The sequence below is a fragment of the Anopheles stephensi genome, chromosome 2 (genome assembly GCF_013141755.1).
Source record: "Anopheles stephensi strain Indian chromosome 2, UCI_ANSTEP_V1.0, whole genome shotgun sequence".
In the NCBI taxonomy this organism is placed as follows: Eukaryota; Metazoa; Arthropoda; class Insecta; order Diptera; family Culicidae; genus Anopheles; species Anopheles stephensi.
In genome coordinates, this window is record NC_050202.1 from 60,945,590 (window position 1) to 60,969,132 (window position 23,543).

At 43.9% G+C, this 23,543-nt stretch overlaps 2 protein-coding genes across 6 annotated transcripts in view; one reads left to right on the plus strand and one right to left on the minus strand.

Moving 5' to 3' along the window:
* Positions 1-23,543, plus strand: part of LOC118506534 (fibroblast growth factor receptor-like) — a 119,593-nt gene that overhangs the window by 43,785 nt on the left and 52,265 nt on the right. The gene's annotated exons all lie outside the window — the stretch shown is intronic.
* Positions 1-23,543, minus strand: part of LOC118506530 (acetylcholinesterase) — a 69,010-nt gene that overhangs the window by 41,576 nt on the left and 3,891 nt on the right. The window lies entirely within an intron of this gene.

The following is a 23,543-nucleotide window of genomic DNA, read 5'->3' on the forward strand; positions in this document are numbered from 1 at the left end:
ATGTTTGCGGAATTAGGCTCTTCAAACTTTCGTCCCACCGTTTGACGTTTGCTGCTATCCCACTTTTTATTCATCCGACTTTCGACCATATTGCGGGCGTGAAGCAGATAGAGAAGGAGTGTGTTCCGATAGAGCGAGCGAAAGCGACACGTACCATCGTGTGGAAGATCGTGCAGGACCGATGAGTATCACACTAATTGCTTGTCTTTCAAATGCCGGCGCAGATGGTTGGTGTGTGGATGGTGGATCAGCAGAGGATAGGTTCATATTTTGGTCAGGATAAAATTAGAACTTCGGGAACGCTTCGGGCCTTTTCTGCTTCATTTTCGCTCCTGAATGATGGTGGTGGCCCAGGTTGGGCAAAACTACGTCATCGACCCTCCCCCCTGTGTACCGGTTAGAGTAACACAAAGGCCGGCTGAAAGCTAGAGCTATATAGTGGCTGAAGTACCCCGGTAGCTGGCTAGGGATAGTGGAACCGTGCTATCGTGGTGAGAAGAGTGAGCTGTGAGCCACTTCATTGAAAAAGTTTTTCGGATGTTTTCTGCTATCCGCTTGTTTTGTATATGATTATAGTACAACGACACCAGGGCTGACGTCATCGGCTGGTATACAGAGGGGATGTTAAATGCAATGTTGAAAGTGGAACAAAATTTTAACATGATTTTTGCTCTCATTTTTGCCGTGTTCAAACCCTAGTTACATGATGTTCCTAAGGATAAGCATATTTAGCTTGAGAACGATGGAGGCGCCTGGTCGGTGGTAGTCAGTCGCAGAATTCTCTAGCTACAGTAGCATAGGCGTAAAAAGCTTTTCTGAATGAATGTTAAAACTGTAAAATCAATGACTGTCCTATCAATACGGATGCCAGTGTATGCCCTACAGCCGGGAACTTGTCTTTTTCATGTCAATTTCAATCTTTCGCAGACCGATCAGAGCTGAGCTTTGTTAGACTTTTGTACCAATTTATCCCTTCAGAGTGGATTGAATAAGTATCAGGATTGAATAAGGAAAAAAAAATAAAACAAAAGAAACATCATACTACAAAGAGAAAAAAAAACCCAATAAAAACACGATATTCGAAACAAAGCAATCCGAGTCGAAAAAGCGATCCGTGACCGGCAGGCATAATAAGGTTGGGGCATTTGCTGTGCTGTTTTTTCCCCCCACCAATCCTTACTAGCGTTCAATATGCTTTTTTTTCACGAATGCTTCATCGTGCGTATCATAGATCGACTTTTCTTCGAGGCCTAAACAACAAAAAAAGGCAGGCCCCGTACAAAAAGTGATATCGACACAGAAAAACGTGACCACTTACGCAAAAGGGAATTGTTTTGTCTGCGAGATTTTGCTGAATGATTCGACCGGGGTTTTTGTTTTTTGCTTTTCTGGGATGGACTGAGATTCTGAAGCATCCTTTACGAGTAAGTGACGATAGGCATGCAAAATCGGCCACAATCAACCAATGGTGTGTTCATGTTCGGTTTCATTCACAGCCCGCGAGAGTGCCGGGGGAAAAATTCCTTTGCGCGTAGAATCGGTGCCGATCAGCATCGATTATGCAAGCTGCTCAATACTTTTCGCACGGTGTTTGATTACTAAGCAGACAGAGGCTGATGGTGGTTTGGTATCCGATAGCTACTTGCCGGAAAAACTGTGGTAAAAGGTTTACACAAATATTTTGTTCAATAGAGTGAACATCTCTGAAACTGTTTCAACTCTTATAATATTACGATAACTTGTTTGTTTGAAATTCGCTCTGTATTTTTTGTTAGCAATATATGTAGCCTTTCTATACGTCACTTACTTACACAAAACTTTCGTCCACAAGAATGCGAAAAATAGCAATAGATGATTTCACCCACTACCGAGCAAAGGTCACAAAGTCAAAGGGCACTCCGGAACATCGGTACGGAAAGAAAGTAAAGAACTGGGAAGAAACAACGATGGCCATCGAACGTTGGCACGATAGCAGCTGCTAGGTAAGGTCACATTAGGCAAAAAAATCGTACGGATGCATGGTGCACGCACGTCATAGTGGAGTATTGTACCAAGAGCTGAAGTGAACATTAGCAGAGCTCGTGTGAGCAGTAGAGGCATGCATGATAAGGGAAGTCGTCCCACTCACTATCCTCAATCAAGTAAAGCACTCGCACCGTACATTGGAAGGACTTGAAGCCCACCACATAACGCAAAGGAATGCAAAAATTGCGGGCAAATATTTCGCTCCAACTAAGCTTATTTTTGTGTGTGCCTAGTCACCCCCGACATCACGTATCGTTCCAAGGGGGTGGGGTAGTGAGTCTTACGTGACTGTTGTTGCCTCGGAAGCTACTTGAATGCCAATGTCATAGAAATAACCAGGCTGGTAATATCGTATCTGAAGCGTACAAGGTGTGGATAAGATTCGATTAAAATGGAACTAGTCGATAGGCGGGTGGGTTTCGAGTTTTTTTTATTCTTTCTCCCTTTTTGCCTACCGGAAAATCTGCCACCAAAGTCAAACCACAAAAGGTATGTAACAGCGCACGAGGTACGTTGCACGCATGGTGCTCCAGGTATCCAGTAGGGTAAAGATATGCAAATATGCTTCTTCGCGCAACACACGAAGGCGAAGGCATTGCCGGCACACTCACCGGCAGATTGGATTTGCTGAGTTGAAATTGAAAAGGTTTTTAGTCCAGTTTTTGTTGTTGTTGATGATGCCATGGTTCGTCCGGGAGGAAATTGAAACCTCGTTTCAGCTCGTACCGCAAAATAAGGAGGAATAAAAAACTGATAAAGGATCGAGATTTAGCGGACGATAGGGTAAATAAGATCAATTTAAAAGTATTATACTTGTTTGAATGTAAAAAGTTCAAGCAAAAAAGTAATTTAATTGTATAAAATTTAAGAGATTATGTATTTTTGGGGATTTTATAAAGAAAACAACATAATTTTTCATATCTTAAGAGAGTTATTAGAACGTCTGAAGAGTACTTCGTGCCTGGGAATAAGAATTTTTATTTTTATCAAGTAACATTTTAACAGTCCTGTTAAATCGAGCAATGGTTCCCCAAACTTATATGCCGCTTGCTTGATCCTTTAGTTGACTTCTGTTACATAGGAAAGCTTTAAGCTTCAATATTTTTTTATACTATCGGGGAACACCAAAATCTGGATTGAGTTGTAGAAGATTTTCTCTGAAGATTCCTACTTCAAGTCATGGATGGTCCTTTTCAGTGTCAGATTTAAGAGAAGACCTTTTCTCCCTGACGAGGCCCTTAGTGTTAGCAAAGGACCCTGAGAGTTCTCTATTCACCTTTACCTAACATGTGATCATTTTCATTTTTACAAGACTGGTAAGTTTGGCCATTATTAAAAAACAGCTCATCAAGAGTATAGCTGCTGCTCCGTTATCTTCTCCAACATTTTTTGCATGGTCAGTTGTAAGATCAGAGCATAGTCAGATCTGATAAAAGATTTATTTTCTGTTTCGGAATTCTCTCTGATAGTTTTCAACTATCTCTTCGACAGATGGGAAAAATTGATCTTGAAGTAATAGGAAGAAATTCTTGAAGGCGTTATTCAACAACGTATTACCGCTAATTACTACAATCTAATTTATTTCATTGCAAGCGTATGGAATATATGATGTCAAGATTTCAAGAACATTTTCCCCGTAAATAAAACAAACAGAATACTTCTCTCATTCTAGCGATTCGACCAATGCTTCCTTATCCTTGTTCCATGTGGGTAGCATTGAATTACATCACAATCGCTCACTGAATCAAGCATTTTTGCTGCAATAATAAGAACCCTAGTTTGCCCCCACTTCTTATTATGAAACAATCCTTCGCGGGAACAGGAACGCAACTCATCGGTTTTAGTTTGCAACAAACAGGGTTCACGAACGCGTGACAGTACCTCATAATAAGGAATAACTATTTATAGTACGTTGCAGAGAGCGTGAGTTACAAATAGGCGAACTAAAAATACCATAAAATGGGTCATTATTGAGTAGCGCGCGGCACAGAAAAACCACTGCCATTTATCGTAGACACGATCTGAAGGCAACCGATTCCACCTTCATGGCCAGTGGTGGCACCATCATCATTTCCATACTGTCACCCTTTCCCGGTTGTGCGTATGGGTTGGGTGTAGATAAGATCAAAAATCATTGCCCCGCCACTCGAAACCGTCTGGCTACGGTCCTATAATGAGACGACGCGTGACCACCATCACGACGCAAAGGGTACAGTGTTTCAGTGTCTGTGAGTCCATTTCCTGACCGGAAACCTCATTGTCCGGCTACGCTATAGGAGAGCCGCTTACTGACCTTAACGTTAATGTGCATCGGTTACCGTTCAATGTAGCCAGCTGCTTGGTTGCTGTTACTGTGATCCTGCGACTACGAGGACCATCTGGGTTCCTTTATAATTTCACCCCCCCCATTTTTCTTATCAACGTACAGTGTTGGTGTGTTTCTTGAACGGTAGCAATAAAAATGGACCTTAGTTTTGGACGCTTTGTCGTAGAAGTGAATGTATTCGGAGGTCCTCGCAAGTCTGACTGTTTTGACCCTGGAACGAATCGACCGTTTCCGGTACAGCGATGTGGGGGATGGGAAGTGAACCGGAGAGACGGCAAAACTTTTGACGAGCCACTCCGCCACCGATAAGTATCGCGTGTCTAGTTTTGATTAATTTATTTACACTCCGTGTAGTAATTGGAGTAAAAGCGAAACATTTAGTAGTAATTACCCTGGAACGGCGTCACATCGATAACCACCCCCCAACCCTGCCTTGGAGACACGTTGGGAATGTTGGTGTGGAATATGTGAACGAGTGCAGCTGTATGTAACACGCGTATCGGTACAGATCGTAAATCATCCATCATTAGTGTTTTGTCGTTTTTTCCCCCGCTCGCTGTCCGTGCGTTGTTTCGTTTGCTCGTTTTTATTTTATTGCTTCGAGTAGCGGATGACTGAGTGGTGGACCGTCAACCCCGTCTACAGCGACGGGTGAATAAAGGATAATACACCTCCTCCGCGCCTAATGATGCGCCGCACCAATGGTTATCATTCGCACTTGAGTGCGCTCGTTCCGCCAAGCAACTAGCTGCTTTAATGGGCATACTTCATCCCGAGTACCTACTTACGTGAGCGCGCACGGGCGCGATAAGTTCGTCCCATTGTACGGGAGGACCCGTTCAATCACTAACGCGCCGGTTGATTTGATAAGTTTATCGATAAAAAGGAAAGAATACGGAAATAATCCAAGGTGATATTGTTAGTCTTAGGAAGCAGTTCCGGCCGGTAAACCCATAATTATAAAACTTTTGCTATGAATAAATACACGTACCGGACCGGAAGTTCGTTGCAACCGGAGTTCGTTAGTAGGAAGGCAACGACCAAAAAAAGAAAAGAAGACTTCATAATCCTGAAAGGCTGATCTAAGGTCGGATTTTTTTCCTTTTACCGATGAACGTTGTGTGACCTTCACAGAGCCGCCCACAAACCGGACACACTCCAAAAAGGCAGAGCCTTTGTCAATTTCACACCGGCTTAGGCGAAAGCAAGGCAAAAGAAAAAAAAAACAGAAGCGGGCAAACCACTTTTGCGTGTGAGAAAACCGTCTCCGACCGCACGTGAACCCTAAATGAGTGAATAATGGGCAGACGTCAGAGTTTTGTCAGAATGTGTCAAAAAGTTTCCAATCGATCCGTTTCCGACACCCCACCCCCCACCCAGTTTTCGGCGTCTCGTAGGTCGGCGTTTCGATTTGGGATCTAATTGACAGTACGAGAAGTCAGTCGGTGGCCAAGTCGCTATAGGCCGGGTAGACGGTGCAAAAGGGAGGGAGCGGAGTAAAATCAACCAAAGATGAGGTACTTCAATTTTTTTTCTCTCTCTCTCTCTCTCTCTCTCTCGTTCGCTTATCCCGTGGCCGAGGTCGTGTGAATGGAGTCATCTCGTCGATCTCCATCTGTCACACGCAATCACACTAAGGCTAAATGTCAAAGGTTGACATTTCCGCCAAGTGTCAAATGGGCGGGTGTTGGACCAAACTGGACGCACCGGGATGGGTTGGATCCATCCATTCTACTCACAGATTAATATGATGCTGTACGTGTGTGTGTGTGTGACTGTTCTTTCTTGCTGTTTTGCCCTATTCATTGCATCTTTTTGAGGTCATGAACTGTTATAGCTTTCAAGAGTCAAGGCCCGCAACACATCGGGGACGAATGATGGCTTTTGCTTTTGGCCACCATCCACCACACGTTCGCCGATGGTATCCGTAATTGAAAGCAATTCTCCATTGTGATCCGTTTTTATTGTGTGTGTGTGTGTGTATGTTCCCACTCTGCGTGGTGGTCAGAGGTGGTGTATTGTGTGTACACGTATGAAAGCCAGCAAAGAAAAGGATGATGTGCTGTCCACCCGACATTCATTGACGTGAGTACAGACACACACACACACACATACACACAACTGGACACCAATTTGATCCGTGATGGACGACACCAACCGTCACGTCAGAAGCTGGCCCCGGTTAGTTTTCGCCGTGTCCTTCAAATGTGGTCGAATGACGCGTGGTATTATGTCGTGCCCTAAGGGTTGCTGTGGAATGATGTTAAAGGAATTGCATTCCATCGGGCATCGGCAACGGACCGGTAAGGTTCTGTTCTTTCTTTTTTTACGTTGGAGCTTTTTCTTTTAGCACCCAACATAAATGGAACGCCGAATGAATGTAGAGCTAGAGCACCAATTGGACTAAGGCGAGATAAATAGAACGGAGCAAAAGGGCAATTCTCTTTTTATATGACAGCAGGAAAAACAGATAAAGTTAATAGCATTTTGTGGTTATAATTTCGAGGCTCAAGTGTTTCTGGGCTGTGCAGTGCAATATGTGCGAGCTGATTACCTTAGTTTTGGAGTAGTTTTTCACGTCACCATGTGTACTTCGATTGTGTAGAGTTGAGTAGAGTATTGAGTATAAACTAGAGTATTGAGTAGAGACCTGAATATATGCTTTTATCCTCTTTTTGACATTTCTCATAACTCGATGAGGTGAATGCTTCAGTCATAAATTAAGAGATCAAGATATGCCTATCCACAAGTCACCGGATAATTATACCGAAACGAATTAAAATAGTGTATGGTATGAGGAAGCTATTCAACTGACCCCAAATCACAGAACACAGAGTTCTAGCGTTGGAGCTTCATTTGTCATTCGCCATTAAAAAAAATCCCACAATCCGGTGCTTATCTGGATATTATGACATCAAAACCATTGGCAAACGCAAAACGACATTAGCCGTGAGAGCTTTATGGGTTTTCCTTTTCGTTGTATGCCGTCGCTGCTATTGTGCTTCTTCCGTAGAGCCTTTTGCAATACGAATGCCTTAACTTCGCGTTCCTGATAAACAAATATAAATATATTGGCCAGACCTTGCCGGCAATCGACCGAGCGAGCGGACCGGCGTAAAAAATGAGCCCCATCCCCGTTCAAGCCGTTATTCAACCGTGTGATGAGTTTATTTCAAATCCAGCAGAAAAGCCTTTATCCGACTTGGACGATCCTGCGCTGCCTTCACACTTTCGATCTCTTTACGGTTTATGGTGCTACAATACGAAGTGCTTTCGGTTGGAAAGCTGCTTCCGATGGAAGGTGAACATGGACATTTCATCGATACGGCAAACCGAAACCGATTCGATTTGTCGTTCGAAGGAAGGAGAAGACGGCGAGCAGAAAAAAGCCATTTGCAGGATTTATTTTATCACCATCGCCACTGCCGCCACCAGCTTAATTCTGCGCTTGCCAGGAAAACGGGAAAAGCCGCCTTCGTCTAGTGACGTTTATTGTTTAATGTCAATGGATGAGATAACCGTTGCCGGTTGCCGCCATTGATCAAGGGTAGATTTGAATGGGCAAACGATACGTCAACCATCACACCGACCCATCGAACCCATCGAACTCTGTGGGTGTGTGTGTGCCTGTGTTGGCATTTCCTTCGCTAAGGATGGTATGCGTTCAAGTTCGGTTAGGTTCGGAAAAGGATTCCAAAATGTATGGCACCGTCCGTTACTCGATAGGAAGATGAAGTTCTCTATCGGGCAAAACGTTGAAGTTGACGGAGAAGGAGTGCGGTTTTGTTGGAGTAACGCGAGTAGTGGAGCGGCAACGGTATTATTTCGATTGTAAATTATTATTACCCCGGTCACGATTATTATCGTTTGGCACGAACCCAAACGCCCCGGGCCGCCTGGAGCAGATCGGCGGACGCTATTTGACTCACTATGAGCTATGAGCCCTCTGTGTGACGGCTGTTTTAAGCGTTCTCTACCTCTCCACCTTGGTGTATCGGTGAAAATCAACCCCGTAAAAGGGCACAAAAAACTGTACCAGCTTTCCTCGACACACAAGTTGTACAGTGCAGTCAGTCAGTTAGGCTACGATGAGCGTGAAAAGTTTTACTCGAGAAGGCGAAACGAAATCCTGACCCCGCGTGGAAGTGTTTTAAAACAAAATTAATTTAAATTAGTTTATTAACGATGGTCGTTTTAAGGTGAGGGTGGGATTCGTGGAGTAGGGGTTAGAGCGCACCGGGGGGGAAATATAACGAAACAGTCTTGTTCGTGACTTATTTCGTGCTTCGATTCCAGCGCGATCACCGGCGGGTATAGGAAATGAAGGCACACCATGCAAGAAAGGATCCAGTTTGACCTAATTTGACCTTTTCGGGCATCCGCTCTGCTGGTGATGGTGGTGCAGTAATTGTTCACGATTTGTGAGAAACCACCACCGCCCAGGCTCAGCCAACCAACCAGCCACCAGCCGGGAGCAAAAGTTCGGGCAACGGCTTTGGTAGTTTCATGAGTAAAGTGAATTAATTTTGCCGCATGAATTTTGAAGCAATCCGGCGAGAAGTCCATTTAGTCGGTTCGTTCCGTTCATTTTCATATTTTAATATTGCATCCCACGGTGCGAGCAGTTCAGGAGCGCACTCACCTGAGGCTTGGGCGGGAGATTTGTGTGGGTCCCTTTGTGAGTAATGCTTCCGCGTTTTGAGCTTTACGGGTAGTTAAACTGTTAGTAACTTTTTTCTTCTTTTCAATAAACAAGATGAAGCTGATCGTTTTAAACACATTTTAAACTAGTTATTTATGTACTATAAAAATATTTTAGAGCTTATTTTTTATCGAAAATAGTGGAATGACCACAATTCACAAAAATGACGTGCAAATTGCATACTTTAAGGTGTTTTTTATTGCTTTGCTTTTTATCTGTGTTTTTACGTTTATACATACGTTTTAAAAATTTTCATTTTTATTTACTATTTTTCAACAATTTAGTTTACTAAAACCAAAAATCCAGAAAAAGAACTACCAGATAAAAACCCTGTTATGTTCTGTTCACACCTTTTTCAACCAAACGGATCGAGCACATACTTGGGAAACAATGTCACTCAATACTATTCGCGCGCCACCTTTTGTGTTGGCACAAAGTGGCGTTGATTCCCATGTCAGTTACAACAACCCATAGTAAACGCGAGGATTCTGGCGGGGTAAAGCAAAAGCGAAAATCCCATTGATAGCGTTTAGTGAAATCAAATCATCAATATCGCTACTGGTTTTGTTTTTTTTTGCTGATGTTACAGTAGCACAACTATGACGCTCTGATGCTTCTCACGATACGGGCATTGGGTTGGGTTGGGTTTGGGAGTACGAAAAAAAAAAGGAAAACAAACTACAAGCCCTTCCGAAAGCAAAAGTTGCAACAGCAAAAACAGAGATATGCCAGAAAAATCGATAAACCGCAATACGGGTCTGTTGTGTGTATGGTGGTGCTGGGCTAGCAAAAGCTAACTTCATCCGCAGCTTGCCCGATCGCGTTATCCCGATTCGAAGGCACTCTCGGCATTTCCAAGCTTTTCATCTCCTTCTCTCGCTCGGTTTGCAGTGTAGCGAAGCTTGCGAGAGGCAAAAAAAAAACAATATCCACACATAATACTACAAAGTAAACCTTTCGTATCTTTCGGCGATACATCCAGCATACTCTATAAATGTTTGTTTTTTCCCTCTGTTTTTCTTCGCTTTTGTTGCAAGATTACTCTTAATGTTGTCTAACCGCACCATTGCCTGTATTGCCCGTGACACCTCGCTCGTCGTACCAAGATCGTGCCGGCGAGATGTAGTAGCTCGATTGAAAACGAAAATAAAACAATAAAACGATTTTTGTGCCCGGTGTATCTTGGGGCTCTTGAGTTTAAAGATGAAATCTGAACAAAACCCCATCGTGATCCTTAACCCGGCTGCTGTCTATTGACAGCCCTCCGACAAATGGATGTGAAACTAAACGTTTTCGCTTTGCTAGGTCCCATTCCCTAGGTCTTGGGATGGGTGGCCTACAGGATAACTGTGTCCCCGCCCGTCTAAAGAAGCCTCTCTGTACAAAGTATATTTTTGTACGTGCTTGTGTGTGTATAAACGATTACGCTTTCCAGTTCGCTTCGTTCGAATGCAAACAATTGAGGGTTTTTTTTAGTTGGTTTGGTTCAGTCTGTTGGACAAATTTTTGAAGCCTGAAGCTGAGCCTGCAGGGTGCTTTTGCAGCCCAGCATTCGGAACAATCTTCGGGTTCGGGTTACCACAGACGAACACACTACTCTTTCTTTAAGCCCAGTTTAATGCCCGTTTCATCGATCCGGTCGTATGCAGTAATATGTTCACGCTAAGAATCTGCTCGCCTGCAGAACGTGTAGCTGTATGGGATGTAGTTGTCTAAGGTTTGCAAGAAAGAATGAGAGAGTGGGAAAAAGAGAGAGAGCCACACCAACGCAACCGAGGACAAGGTAAACAGTTTAAAAGCTTTCTGCAATAGCTTGTCACACCTGTCTTTTGTTGGGGCTTAAGTCAACTTCGAACCTTTCCCTACTCGACGATCGCTATAGAGAAAGTGAGAGAATGAGAGGGCTGAACCTACGTGTGACGAAAGGTGCACCTAGCATTCCCTCTTGCTTCTCTTCATCGCCCGGCAGTTTCCCATCTTTGGATCGCGACCGGCATTTCTAAACGCCGTGCATCGCCAAGACCAAGGACAACCGACAACCTTCGCTTCCCAGGGGATGATATACGGTTACCTTCTTGCTTGCCTTTTTTTTCCTTGGTCTTGTGAGCCACAAGACCGACTGTGAAAACTTTAGCATACCTCGTTTTACTTTACCGTGCCACCCATGCGACGGTGTGAAATCCAACCTGTGCCGCGACTACTGGAACAGTTGGGCTGGGAATTAAAAGGAACCTATGTACAGCGGAAAACCCGCAGAAGATTTGCACCTTTGCGCGTAATGGAAGGAGAGTGAGTGGCAGGGAAAGCGAAAACGGAAAAAGCGTGAAAATGCCGGCATAGGGTTGCGCCTAAGTGGAAAGGGTTTACCCGCCGGAAAATGGATGACGCACGGGGGGGGGTAAGGGCGCGAAAATGCAGACCGAGGAGGTGATGGTGTTCTTTGGCGCACACGCCAGCACTTGATTTACGCAGCAAATTCAATTTAATTTGCAATAAATTTTCTCCTCCGCTTGCGGGTGTATGTGTGTGTTTTCTGCATATTTTTTTTCTCTTTCGCTTTCCCTTTTTCCGGGGTTTCGTTTTGTTTTTTGCATCTCTCGCCCATATTTGCATACGCTCGGTTGTGTTTGTGTGTTGATATTATTCCGCACTTTTTACAGCCGTTAAATTACCTAAAAGCTCTGTTTACCAAGGTACGGACTACCTTTAAAAGTTTTATTTATTTTCCGAAGGCCATTTTATCCATTTCCTGGCGCAATAGCTCTCCGTACCGGGTGCTGGTGTCTTTATGGCATTACTTCACACCGGTGTATTGGGGTGCTTAACAGTTTGCATCGGTTTGTTTCTAACACACGAGTCAGGGTAGTAAGGTACGGTTCCATGTTTATGACCGTTGACAGATTGGAGGAGAGAGAGAGAGAGAGCAAATATTGCGTCTTATGGGACTTTCATGAAATACAGAACAACTTAAGCCACATATGCTGCATTTATTGACAAGCAGTAAGTTTTTGCGAAGAAGTGTGAGTGTTTTTTAGGGTTTATGTGATATCTGAAAGTCCCCTTGAATATCTCTTCTTGTTGAAAAATCTGGAGATGATATGTTAACCTGAACTTCACCTAGCCAACGTTTTATCACAGCAATTTATAGGTGTGATATGTAATCACTCTAGAATAATTTATTCAAACTACACTATTCTTTGCTTTTTTGAAGTCTTGGAAAAGATCACAAACTCGTTCCTCAACTAAAGCCAAACCGATATCGACCACAAATCTAAGATTAACTACAACTAAAAGCAAAGAAACTAAGACCCAGTACACCTTCACGTTAAGTAAGTTGTGATTGGTTCTGTCCGGCTTAAAAGGGATTGAGAGGACAGTGTAACTTTTCCACGGAGGCTCGACTTTCGACCAAACGAACCTTCTTCTGGCTGTAGTGGCACACACCGTTGGTGGCGTATCCTGTCTTTGTACGCTAACGAAGCCTTAATTCGGCTACCGATGCCGATAGATTAATGAGCACCTCCGAGCACCAGGATCTTAAACTACACGGACGACCTGGTTTCATTTACCTTAGCAGTTCTTATAGTCCAAGCCCAAGCTAAATCGTAGCGAAAGAAATAAATAAAACCTAACATACGAGCGACCGAATAGAAAGAAAGAAACATGGTAGAAACAAACAAAAAGCTCGACCGAGACTTTATCAAATGGATTGACTTTGGGCCATTGGTTGTTGTCGTCGTCGTCCAGATTTCGGTCCTTTTTTTTGGTCTGCTTTCCCTGCTTGCCACATCATTCCACACACCTATTCCTCTTTACCTTTTCGCAAGTCTCCGAAGACGAAGGTCAATTCAATTAATTTTATTGCTGGATCTAATCCGATTTGAGGGATCGGATTTGTCCGGCGATGTTGTGTGCGGCGTTCATCTCTCTCTCTCCCTCTCGTTCTCTCCAAACAAATCGAGTGTGCCCGATACAAACCGGCGCACACACATCAGCTCAGCGAAAATTCGTCTCACCAAAAATGGCTTCCATCCAGTGGTAGCAGATGAGGGGCAAAAAACGAACCAGCAAACGTGGAGCAAACTTTCTTTCTACCCATACAACCATCAAATGGGTCGGCTTGTAAGTGGTGGTAAGGTGTTCAGTAGAGCAGAACGGAGGAGGGCTACTACAGGTCAGTTTACTTTGATTAATCTTGGTATGTCCGGGTTGGGAGGACGAGTGATGGAGAAAAAAAAACCGCTCTGCCCGTAGCAGTTCGCTGGTTGCACCTGGTACGTGTGTTCAAGGTTATTGAAAAGTCAAAGTCTTTCCATGGAACCGTTTTTCTTTGTCACGACTACGGTTATTTGTCTTGTGTTCGTGTGTGTGTGTGTGTGTGTGTGTGTTTTATTTTGGCCATGAATCCAGCACCGACACTACCGTTCAGTACAGTGCTGCACCAGTTTCATTTGAAACGGAAATGGAAAAGAAAGGCTCACGAGTGGAAAGTGAGTTTTGTTTTGAGCGAGCGAGTTTTGCTGTCGAGTTTTAATTTCAAATCAGCACGGGAAGAGGACGATCCCGGCAAAGGGTCGGTCGGAAAGGGTACGGAAAGCTATGATTGTGTTATTATTTTCCTTCACCATGGCCAAGGTCGTAGCTAAAACATATGATTTACGAAGGTCAGTCTGCACCGCCCCTAAAGGTTCGTTCCGTGTTGCCGTTTTTTTGGTGCGCCCAGTGAGGCATGCAAGTGTGGTGCACACTGAACAAAACTGTAACGACCGATCAAGTAAAAACTTTCCTGTTTGTGCGTTTCTTGTGTCACTCATACAAGAATGTTTAAATTCAAAAGTTTCTTTTTAACTTTAACCTAAATTTTACATGAAAATTAAATTGAAAACGGCTTGAAAAGTTTTGATATGCCCTCATACGGCAGCGTACGGCACCGTCTTTCATCCACTGTGCAAATCGTCCTTGCAACGACAGCTTCGTTATTGTTTGCGTGTCGCACTCGATTCGTTTGTTTTCACGTCACTCAAAACCTCGCTTTCCCAACTGGGCACGTTTTTTTGCCGGCTAACACATTCTGCCATTCTGCACCACCGCGACGCGTAGCGTCATAGTGACGATAGCAATCGTGGCTAGAAATTTTTTAACATCTAGCGTGTCATAATTCATTTTGTTCGAAATGCTAATCAGCGAACGAGCAACCATTTAACGACGAACACAGAGGTGCTTTCGGTCTGTGCTAGAAATCGACACCCACCCAGCGGCAACGTGAAACGATGACCACTGGCGATGATATATATGTGGCCGAAGGTTTGCTAGGGACAACCTCGAACCGTCCCCGAAGTCGGCACCGCTAAAGGGACACTGGCAGGTGACGAGAGAAATCAATTCCCTTAAATGCTTTCACCCTTAGCCTGCGTTAGTGTGGGTGTGTTTGTGTGTGTGTGTATGGGTCTTAACTCGCTCACCACCTCGCCATCGGACAGTACGGTAACCATTACACCTCCACGTTCCCGTAGGGACTTAAGTGAAACTGATGTGTGAGATGGTCGAGTGATAAGTATGGAATGTGATTTATATTGCTTTTATGGGCACGTTTATGGACACTTATCGGTTGTAATTTTCAGAAACACATTCCGCTCCTAGGGCTGATTTCTCACCGGAATTGATGGAGCAATGTGGTGAATAGGGCAGGTTCGATGATGGTGTACTTTTTGTTGTTGTTAAGTTTATGGTAAAACTTTTATGATCCTACACAACCCTGTTAGTCTAGGTATGTTCCTTTGCTCTGCAGCTAGACTTTAATTCAACACTACCTTAAATTCAATTATTTTTTTTTTTCATAAAGAACGGCCTGGCCGTATTACTAAATTCAATTATATATTTTTTTTTATTCATAAAGAACGGCCTGGCCGTATTGCTATTCAATTATATTAATTGTGGCAAAAAAATGTTATAGAATTCGTGATGGAGACGCCTAGTAGTTTGTGGCTGGATTGAAGTACTGGGCGCCTCCATTTGAACGTTGTTACGATAAAATTAAAAATTAATTTAATCGCTGTTTCAACTTTGCAACTTATTTTAGACATGATTCGCATTGTTGATGGGGTAAAGATATATCGTTCGTGATCATGCTATGAACCGTGATCAACTATGAACCACAACTGTACTGCAACTAATAGAATTGCATGCAATTCTCTGGCTTTTCATGATTCATGTTTCTTTCTAGCGAGTTAAAAACCCTCGGCTAATTCTTGCTATGCTGACTTTTATGGATCGTAAGCTACAACACGTATTTGTTATATTTGTTAATTAATCAAAAAGCTAGGCCAAATCACGACACGAAATAATAGCTTGGCACGAAATACACAAACACCATGAGAAGCATAAAAGCAGAACAAGATCGAAGATCGGTGTTAGTTGTGAGCAACATAAATTCATCCTTATGTGTTTTGAGACTCTGTTGGATGAATGGTTCGTGATGGTATTGCGTAGATTTAAACGTAAACATCGATAGTCTCGCAATTGAATAACGCAAAAGGAAAGTATGAGAGTGTGCTTCAACTACTTACTTATCACGCTATCAATGCAACCAATAGCCTAAGCTTAAACATTTTATTCATAATTTCCATCATATAAACTTACTCTTTCTCTTCATTTTTCAGAGCTTAATATTTTTAGTAAAAATTAACTTCTACAAGTATTCCAATAATCAACATTGTTGTCCAAAAGATTGAAGTTGTTTTTTATGTTCAACGAGAACGGCTTGGCCGCATAAGAAGTTGTTAACTTATCAGCAAAATTGTACCGCACCTTAAAACATGCTGTTTTCTCCTCCAACTAACGATAAAGACACACCGAGGCACACTGAAACCAAATCAAACGCAAAGATCACGAATTTATTTTATGTCTCCCGCAAGAATTTTGAACCCCGAGTGTTTGGATGTTCAAAAAATAAAAACAAGAGCGGTCCAAAAACGGCATATTGCAGTAGGTGGCATCAGTGTGAAGAAAACGCAATAATAAAGCAGATATTTGCTGGCGCACGGGGCATGAAAAATTCATTCCCCCACCCGCCTCACCGCTCAGTTGCCCTGTTCCCCCTCTCAGTGCGGCAAAATTTCTCCTCTTCCCGCTTTTAGACTCCCTAAACCCTCCCTACCATAAGCCCTATATGACTGGTGAAGATATGACTGGTGTGGCTGACTCGTGCACGAACCAACGCTCGATGCCGCCACTAATGCCTACGGTGGGGCTCATAAAAATGATTTCCGGCCTTGGCTGGCTTTGCACTTGGCCGGCACAGCATTCCCTTCTCTCACGCGGGCGCAAAGATACCATCGCTCGAAGGGTAATGTCTCTGTGTGGGTGTTTTTATACTGTGTGTGTGCATGGCTTTCCACGTTTCCAAACATATTTCTTCTACTTATCTTTTTTTTAGTATTCGTCCCGCTCTTTTTTTCATCCCAAATGCAGCCAGCTGGGCTGTGGCCGCAGGCTATGTCCTATTTTTGGTGCAGTACTCTGTTGTCTGTTAGCAAAGGCGAATCAGACAAAAAAAAGCATCTGCACTTCAACCCGAGCTACTACTGCTCGAGGATGATGATACGAAAAACATATTTTTGTAGGACAAACCTTTGGCCGAATGGTTGTTACAACTTGGCGGCTCAAGTCGGGCGAAAGAAAATCATTTTGACAGTGCGATGAAATGTTTATTTTCAATGATTCTTGTGAAGAACATCTTGTGTTTTTTGCGGTGCAATCGATCGTACGTTTGGATTTTCGGGGAAGTGGATCTATCGATTGGGGAAGTGAAGTACCACTTAATTGTAGGTTGAATTAAAATATTTTTTCGATCCAAGTAAACAGATCGTTACATGGCATCATGTGGGTGGAAGTATCTACATGCAAATTTATTTTCCTGTAACTATACTAGAGGCGACTAATAGGGCAAAATATGATAGCGTTTTCTAGGGGTTCGTTTTTTTTTCATCCAGTCAATCAAATGTAACCGTGCATGGGTTTGTGGGTTTTGTGTGATTTCGAATGACTGCAGAGTTGAACGAAATTATAATCAGCTTGCAGAGGAGGAGATAGGTTTCGCAAAAACGGCCTCCCTCGCTGTGGGAATGTCTCGTTTGTCGTTATCCTGGGATCGTATAATGACAGTAGATCGATAATAATCAGCACTGCACATGATACACTCATTCGCAACGTGAGCTCGATTCGCCGAAAACGTGATTCCAATTTAGGTGGTTTCGGTGGGAGTTTTGTTTGCCACAGTCGAACATGAACGAAAAGCAATGAGACTGTTCCAAATTATGTGCATGACGGTAGGCCAATGTGACATACACATGTTAAAGGAGGACTGTTTTATTTTTAGACAAAATATTTTTTGGTGTATTTTTCAATTCATTTTCAGATTTTCCAGCTGAAGTCATCATAGACCCCTTTATGAGCGATCTAACTAATTATTGATTATGAAACATACTTAGAAGGAATAATTGCTACCATATGTCTGTAGAATATACCCCCATACTAAGTATATTTGAAAAAGAATATCAACAACTGAAAGACGAGTCCTCTTAATTTTATACCTACTTAAGTAACCAATCTTTTAACCTGACCTGATGTTCAACCTTCCGCTTCAGCACACCAAGGTACGATTGGCGCTACTTCCGAAGGGCACAAGGCTACATAACAATCGAATTGCTTCAGTTCAAAAATGGCCATCTTCCAAACCCACCAAGGGATTCCCCAAGGGAGAGAGAGGGCTGCTGATTCATTTTGCTTCGAGCGCAATTTAGCAAATTTTATTACTTCCATTATTATCCTGGCCCACAGCGTTGTTTCTTCTCTCTCTCTCTCTGCTTGCTCTCGTGTACTTGCTTTATCTTTGCACCACTTGCCCGCCTTGTACATAATTCCAATCCTTGCTGACCTGGCCGGAAAATTGTTCCAGCTTTTGGGTATTGACTTGCGCAAAAAAAAACGGTGACACCAACCAAGCAAGCAACGTAAAGCGCGGTCGCAAATTATGCACACAACAAAGTAGAAACATTCTTTCGAAATTGGGTCTCGACGGTTCTCGGCCCGCGCCAGGAGGACTCGCTGGAGTACCGGTATCGGGTCGCCGAGTGGCTGCCGTACTTGGTTTGAAGGAAAAACAAACCTTGCAAAACCAAGGAAGCGGTGCGAAGGAACCAACAACCGTCGAATGATGATTGAGAAAAATCCCTCCACCGCGCGAGGTAAGATAAAGACCACGCGTTTCAGTTTTACATTCGCTTTCGCTTCCTGTTTTCGGTGCGCCCACGAACGATAGCTTTTTGGCCTGTTTTGGCTCTCCGGTAAGCCGCAGCTTTATGGCTGCCGAAAACCGAGCAACCGGGCAGGGAAGAAGATAACAAAACAAAAAACGGCGAATGGCAGCAAAATACATTTTCGTCATTCTCGTCGGCTTCTCCGTCTCCATCTGCCCGGAAGAAGCGTAACCAACGCTCACCAACCCAGGAACGTTGCATGGCAGGCATGGTAGACTCTGGTGTCCAAGTGGCCTTGCCTACCATGAGCTTGTCTTTTCCAACCTCTCTCTCGGTGTGTGTGTGTGTGTCCATTTTTTTCTTCACTGTTTCTATCAACCATTCGTTTGCTGAAGGCACAGTGAAAAACCATTTTCTCGCCTGAAGGCTATTAGCAATTTCCACTCGCTCGGGAAGCCGTCATCTGATACAGACCATGCTTCTTTAACCGTGCTTCCTCGGTCAAGGTGGATTTTCCATTTCATTGCTCGAAGTGCAATGCGCAGAAGAGAGGGAGAGAGCAAGAGAAAGTTTTCGGAAATGTGTGCGAAGGCAGGCAACTCGATAACAGGGAAACAAAAACGATTCGCCTGTTTTTCCTGATATTTTAGGGCCTTCAGGTTTTGGAGCTTTTTCGAGGCTTGGAGCCACCTGCCCGCGGAATGTGGTTTAAAGTGAGCGGGACCGTACGAAATTGTTCGACTTTATGTGGAAAAGAAAGCTGAAGGGCGTAAGCAAGCAATACAACAACAAAATCAAAACAATTCTACACACGCACAGCTACGTTTCGAGGGTAATCAAATGTTGGAAATGAAATTGTTTTAACACACACCTTGCGGGAATGGTGAAATGATTTGCAATGGAGCGAGTGCAATCTTTTACAGGATGTTTTGATAGGATGCTGGTAAGGTTGTTATTGTTACTTGGAGTAAGTTATGTTGAACCGAGAGTACTTTAGAGAGAAATTTTCTGTACTACTAAATTGTATTATAGGCAATACAATGTAGTAGGGAGCATTTACCAATTTGATTTCAAATTATCGTTTATCTTTTTGATCCTAACTTCTCCTAACTAACTATATTAACGCACTTAATATAATTCTTTGCTAATTTTTATGTAAACCTCAACAAACCGAGGCGAATTGGGCATAACTTAGGCGATACTATATATTTAACGAAAATCAAACTCCCTCAAGATGTCTGCTTTACATTGCCTGTTGCCCGTTTCCTTCCTGACGAAACTCCTCCATCTCGTCTCTGGCAGAAATGTGTGGAATGCGCCAAAGAACGTCAGGAAAGAGTCGCCAAAAATACCGTCCCGTCTCGATAATAGAAATGTTGGCTCAAACATCGCCAACGAACCGACCAATTTCAACCGAGAAACGTGGTGAAGGCTGAAGGTTTGTCTGGTGTTGGTATGCCGCCGAGAATGACTTCTACCCACCAAGCTTACCAACGACGACTACGCGAAACGACTACGACTGTCTGTATTGATGCATGTGAAATGAGCATTCGGAAGAGTTGGGTTTTCGGCTTATTTCCCTTCGCATGCGGCACGTTCCATACGCTTTCCTGTGGCATTGAAACAATAATTTTAGGGACGCAGTTGTACGCGAAATGCTGACGAGAGAGAGAGCCACACGGGTCGATCTGACACGCTGTCTCACTCTGTAGGCGCTTGTGTGTGATTAGTTCTCGTCAGCGGAAAATGGAATGGAACCCGCTCCCAACCTTCCGAGCGTGCTCGATTTGTACTCGGTACTGCTTGTCCGCTGTGTGATTCCGACACTGTAAGTGTAAGTTTGCTACCACTAAACAAGCCTTTTTCCTTTGGGGGGGTGGGAGGGTAGTATTGTGCGCTATGGCGAGCGGCGTGTGGACGAAGCCCGTGTGGAAGCCCGTTTTGCCCCTTCGAGCGTGAGAGAAAGGAAATATTTTTTCGTTATGTTTTAATCCAAGCGAGATCGTAAATTCACACAACCCGGCCCCCCCGATAGAAAAGCGTCGACATTTTAATGCTGGCTTTATTAAGGAAACTGTGCTGCCGGGGTGTGTAGAGGTAAGGGAAAGGGCCGTTGGCACCCAAACAGCGCCCCTACACCGAGCAGACGACGACGAACAGTGTTCGGTTGGCGAAACGATCGTAATGCACTTCGTAATGGAAATATTTGCGATTCATTAACGAACAAGGAGCAATGAACGCGGCAGCAAACGAATCCACTCAGCATAAACCAAACCCGGGGAGCCGGTAGCTACACTGGCAACTGGCATTATACACTGCGTAAGACGTTTTAGCTCACCGTTGGGCATGGGAGGATAGTTGATTAAGTGGCAGGTAAAATTAAAACATTGCAGACATGTTTCAACATTGCGACACCCGGGATTAGTGCGACACGCGTTTGAGAATTGCCCCGGTGCTTTGTCGGTGTTTGTGACGAGAAAATGCTAAACTTAAATACTACAGAAATGAGTTATAACTAGAATATTATTTAAAAGGTCTAGTAATTATAAGGAACAAGAAAATTTCAATAATATATTAAATGAATAGTTAGCATACAACAAGCAAACAAGTTACATTGTACGAGTTGTGAATATTTTGCTGGAGAATGTCCAATCTCCAATATAGGTAAGAACACAAAATTCTGGAAAAAAAACCCTGACCATACAACCACAAAAAGAGACTACACACCAGCAGCGCATCCTATTACGTACGCTCTCCTTGCAGAGATAAATTACACTAGAGGCAAACCCACCGAACGGACTTCATCTTTCCGTCCCTTCGCAGCGTAACGTTCCGTATAATGGGTTTCTACTGCCACACATTGTTGTGCCGCTGCTACAATGTTGTATCTGGCTGGTAGCTGTGGCGAACAGATCCTTGCAAATCCCTAGCCAACATTGCAAGCGGGGCCAATTCCGTTTGGGCAGTTGGTTGCCCCCGAACCATGGGAAACCATTCGACGGGGAAACATCTAGTTCGTTTCGATTATACCCGGATATGTTGTGCCGGAGTGTAGACTCCGATCAATGTCCGCCCGTGCTCCTGGGATATCTGTATCTGATGCGTTCAACAGTTGTGTTTTTTTGTCTATGTCTAGGTGTGTTTGTGACCAATCGAAACCTTTTTCTACGGTAATCCGGCCACCACTACGGTGGTTCAGCATCTTACTGATGCTGCTGACGGCGTACAAAACACAGACACAATACACCAGAAGATACGGACGGTCCACGGTTCCATTTCTTTCGGAAGAACCTGTACCGTAGACACCCGTTTGCGACAGCGGAGATTAAATACGTGCAATAAATTTTTAATATTATTTCCACACATCCTAAACCCGTACCCCGGGCTTGTGGTGCCGTTGAAACCAACCAACCAGTGACACGGTATTTCTGCATTGATCTTTCTTGTTATCTTTACCAGATCTAGGGCAGTTCTGATCCACCTCAGCATACATACGTGCGAAAATGACTCGATAGATTTTTATTTCACTTGCTGAATGACGGCGGTAAATCCACCCGTGCGAATCTAAGTCTGTACACATTTATGTTTTGATCAAGTCATACAGCGCACAGCAGCTTAATCGTGGTTGGCGTTGTGCTCTCACTGCCTAACGCGTGACATGCGTATTAAATGCATCGATATCTTAACTTGCGGCCTGCGATAAATAAGACATTTTGTGGAGATCCACCGGCGAAATGTGTTATTGATTTTAATATAAAAAGTATGTTATACACCTACGTGTGCAGCTCCTAAGGTCAGGAACAAACTGCTCCCAACGAAAAGTTGTCCGGATGTCAAGCAGAGGTTGATATATCTGATGACAACAGCCTACTCGTTGCCAACTGCCAACAAGATTTCCGTTAATCAACTTTAATGCCATTTCCTGTGCCCCGACTGCTCATTTGAAGATATTCTCCGAACTCCTTGAAATGTTTGTATTCTAATCACAAAATTACAAAACTTTTATCAACCTGCGCTCACATTGTTATGATTGCCAATTGCGAAGAAATCCTCCATAATGCGAGCCCTCGCTCGTTGCTCTCGTTCTTTTGCACGCATCAAACGGCACGTACCTTCGCCATGTACATCGTGCTGGTGAACAACCAGCGTTTGTACAGTGGGTGACTGACGATTAAAAATTTAAACACTTCCCAACATGGGAGGATGGGGGTTTTTCCCGCTCCAATCGTTCCGCACCGTGAAGAAGTTTGCTAACGTGCTCTACCTGCTGCAACCTTGAACCGTGTGGAAACGGCCATATGTGCATGCCGTTTTCCATCCATCTTCCACCCCGTTTGGCACACGGATGTTTGTTTGCTTGCTGGTTTATTTGTCTTCCGTACGTTCTTCCGTACGTACGTGACTCCTGACAGTAGCGACCAACATACCCATCCCCCCCAGTAAAGCCGGGGCACACGCAGGGAGCTTACTCTGCACACATGGTCGGTTGGTCCACAACAGTAGGAGCTTAGGATGGAAGAGCCTTGAAGCGGCTCGACGTTAAAGTCTAGGCAGTTGCTTTTAAGAAAGCTCAAGTTTCTTCACTCCGGAGCTCGTCCGGATGAAGGACGGGTGGTACGTCAAGGCACAAGTGGCGTCCGGAGAAAACGATACAATGCTTAAAAGTGAACTGTTTTCCTGGTGCAACCGCCGTTGGTTAAACATTTATCGTGTGTGTGTGTGTCTGTGGCAGAGAGAGGAGTGGTGGCATCGCTTAAGAACGTTGGGCCCACCCGGAGCCGAGCTAAGTTTTGTAGCAAATCGCGTATTCTGACGGATCGTTTGTGAGGCATTGTTTTTACCAAGAATACCTACCATGCTTCAGCTTGTTAAGTCTCAGTCAGCATAAGCTAATGTTGGGACCGGTATGTACAAGTGGGCGCTTTAAAAGCCAACCACTCCAAACACTGAGATTAAGCACAACAACAGCCACATACGGAAACTTTGCAGATAGTGGTGGTTAAAATTGGCTAAGCTTTAACTTTGCCAGAAGGACATTCAACAAAGAATTCTCGTACAAAAACTTCAAACAGGACGCAAATAAAAAAAAACGAAGCGTCCATCTATCGATTATTAAACCGTGTGCCAGTTTGAAGCGTGTGCACAATGATTTATTTAACATCGTTTCAGTCTATTTCTGGCTCGTGCGTTTTTCTTCTAGCCTAAGAGAAGCGAGCCGGTGGGAAAAAAACGG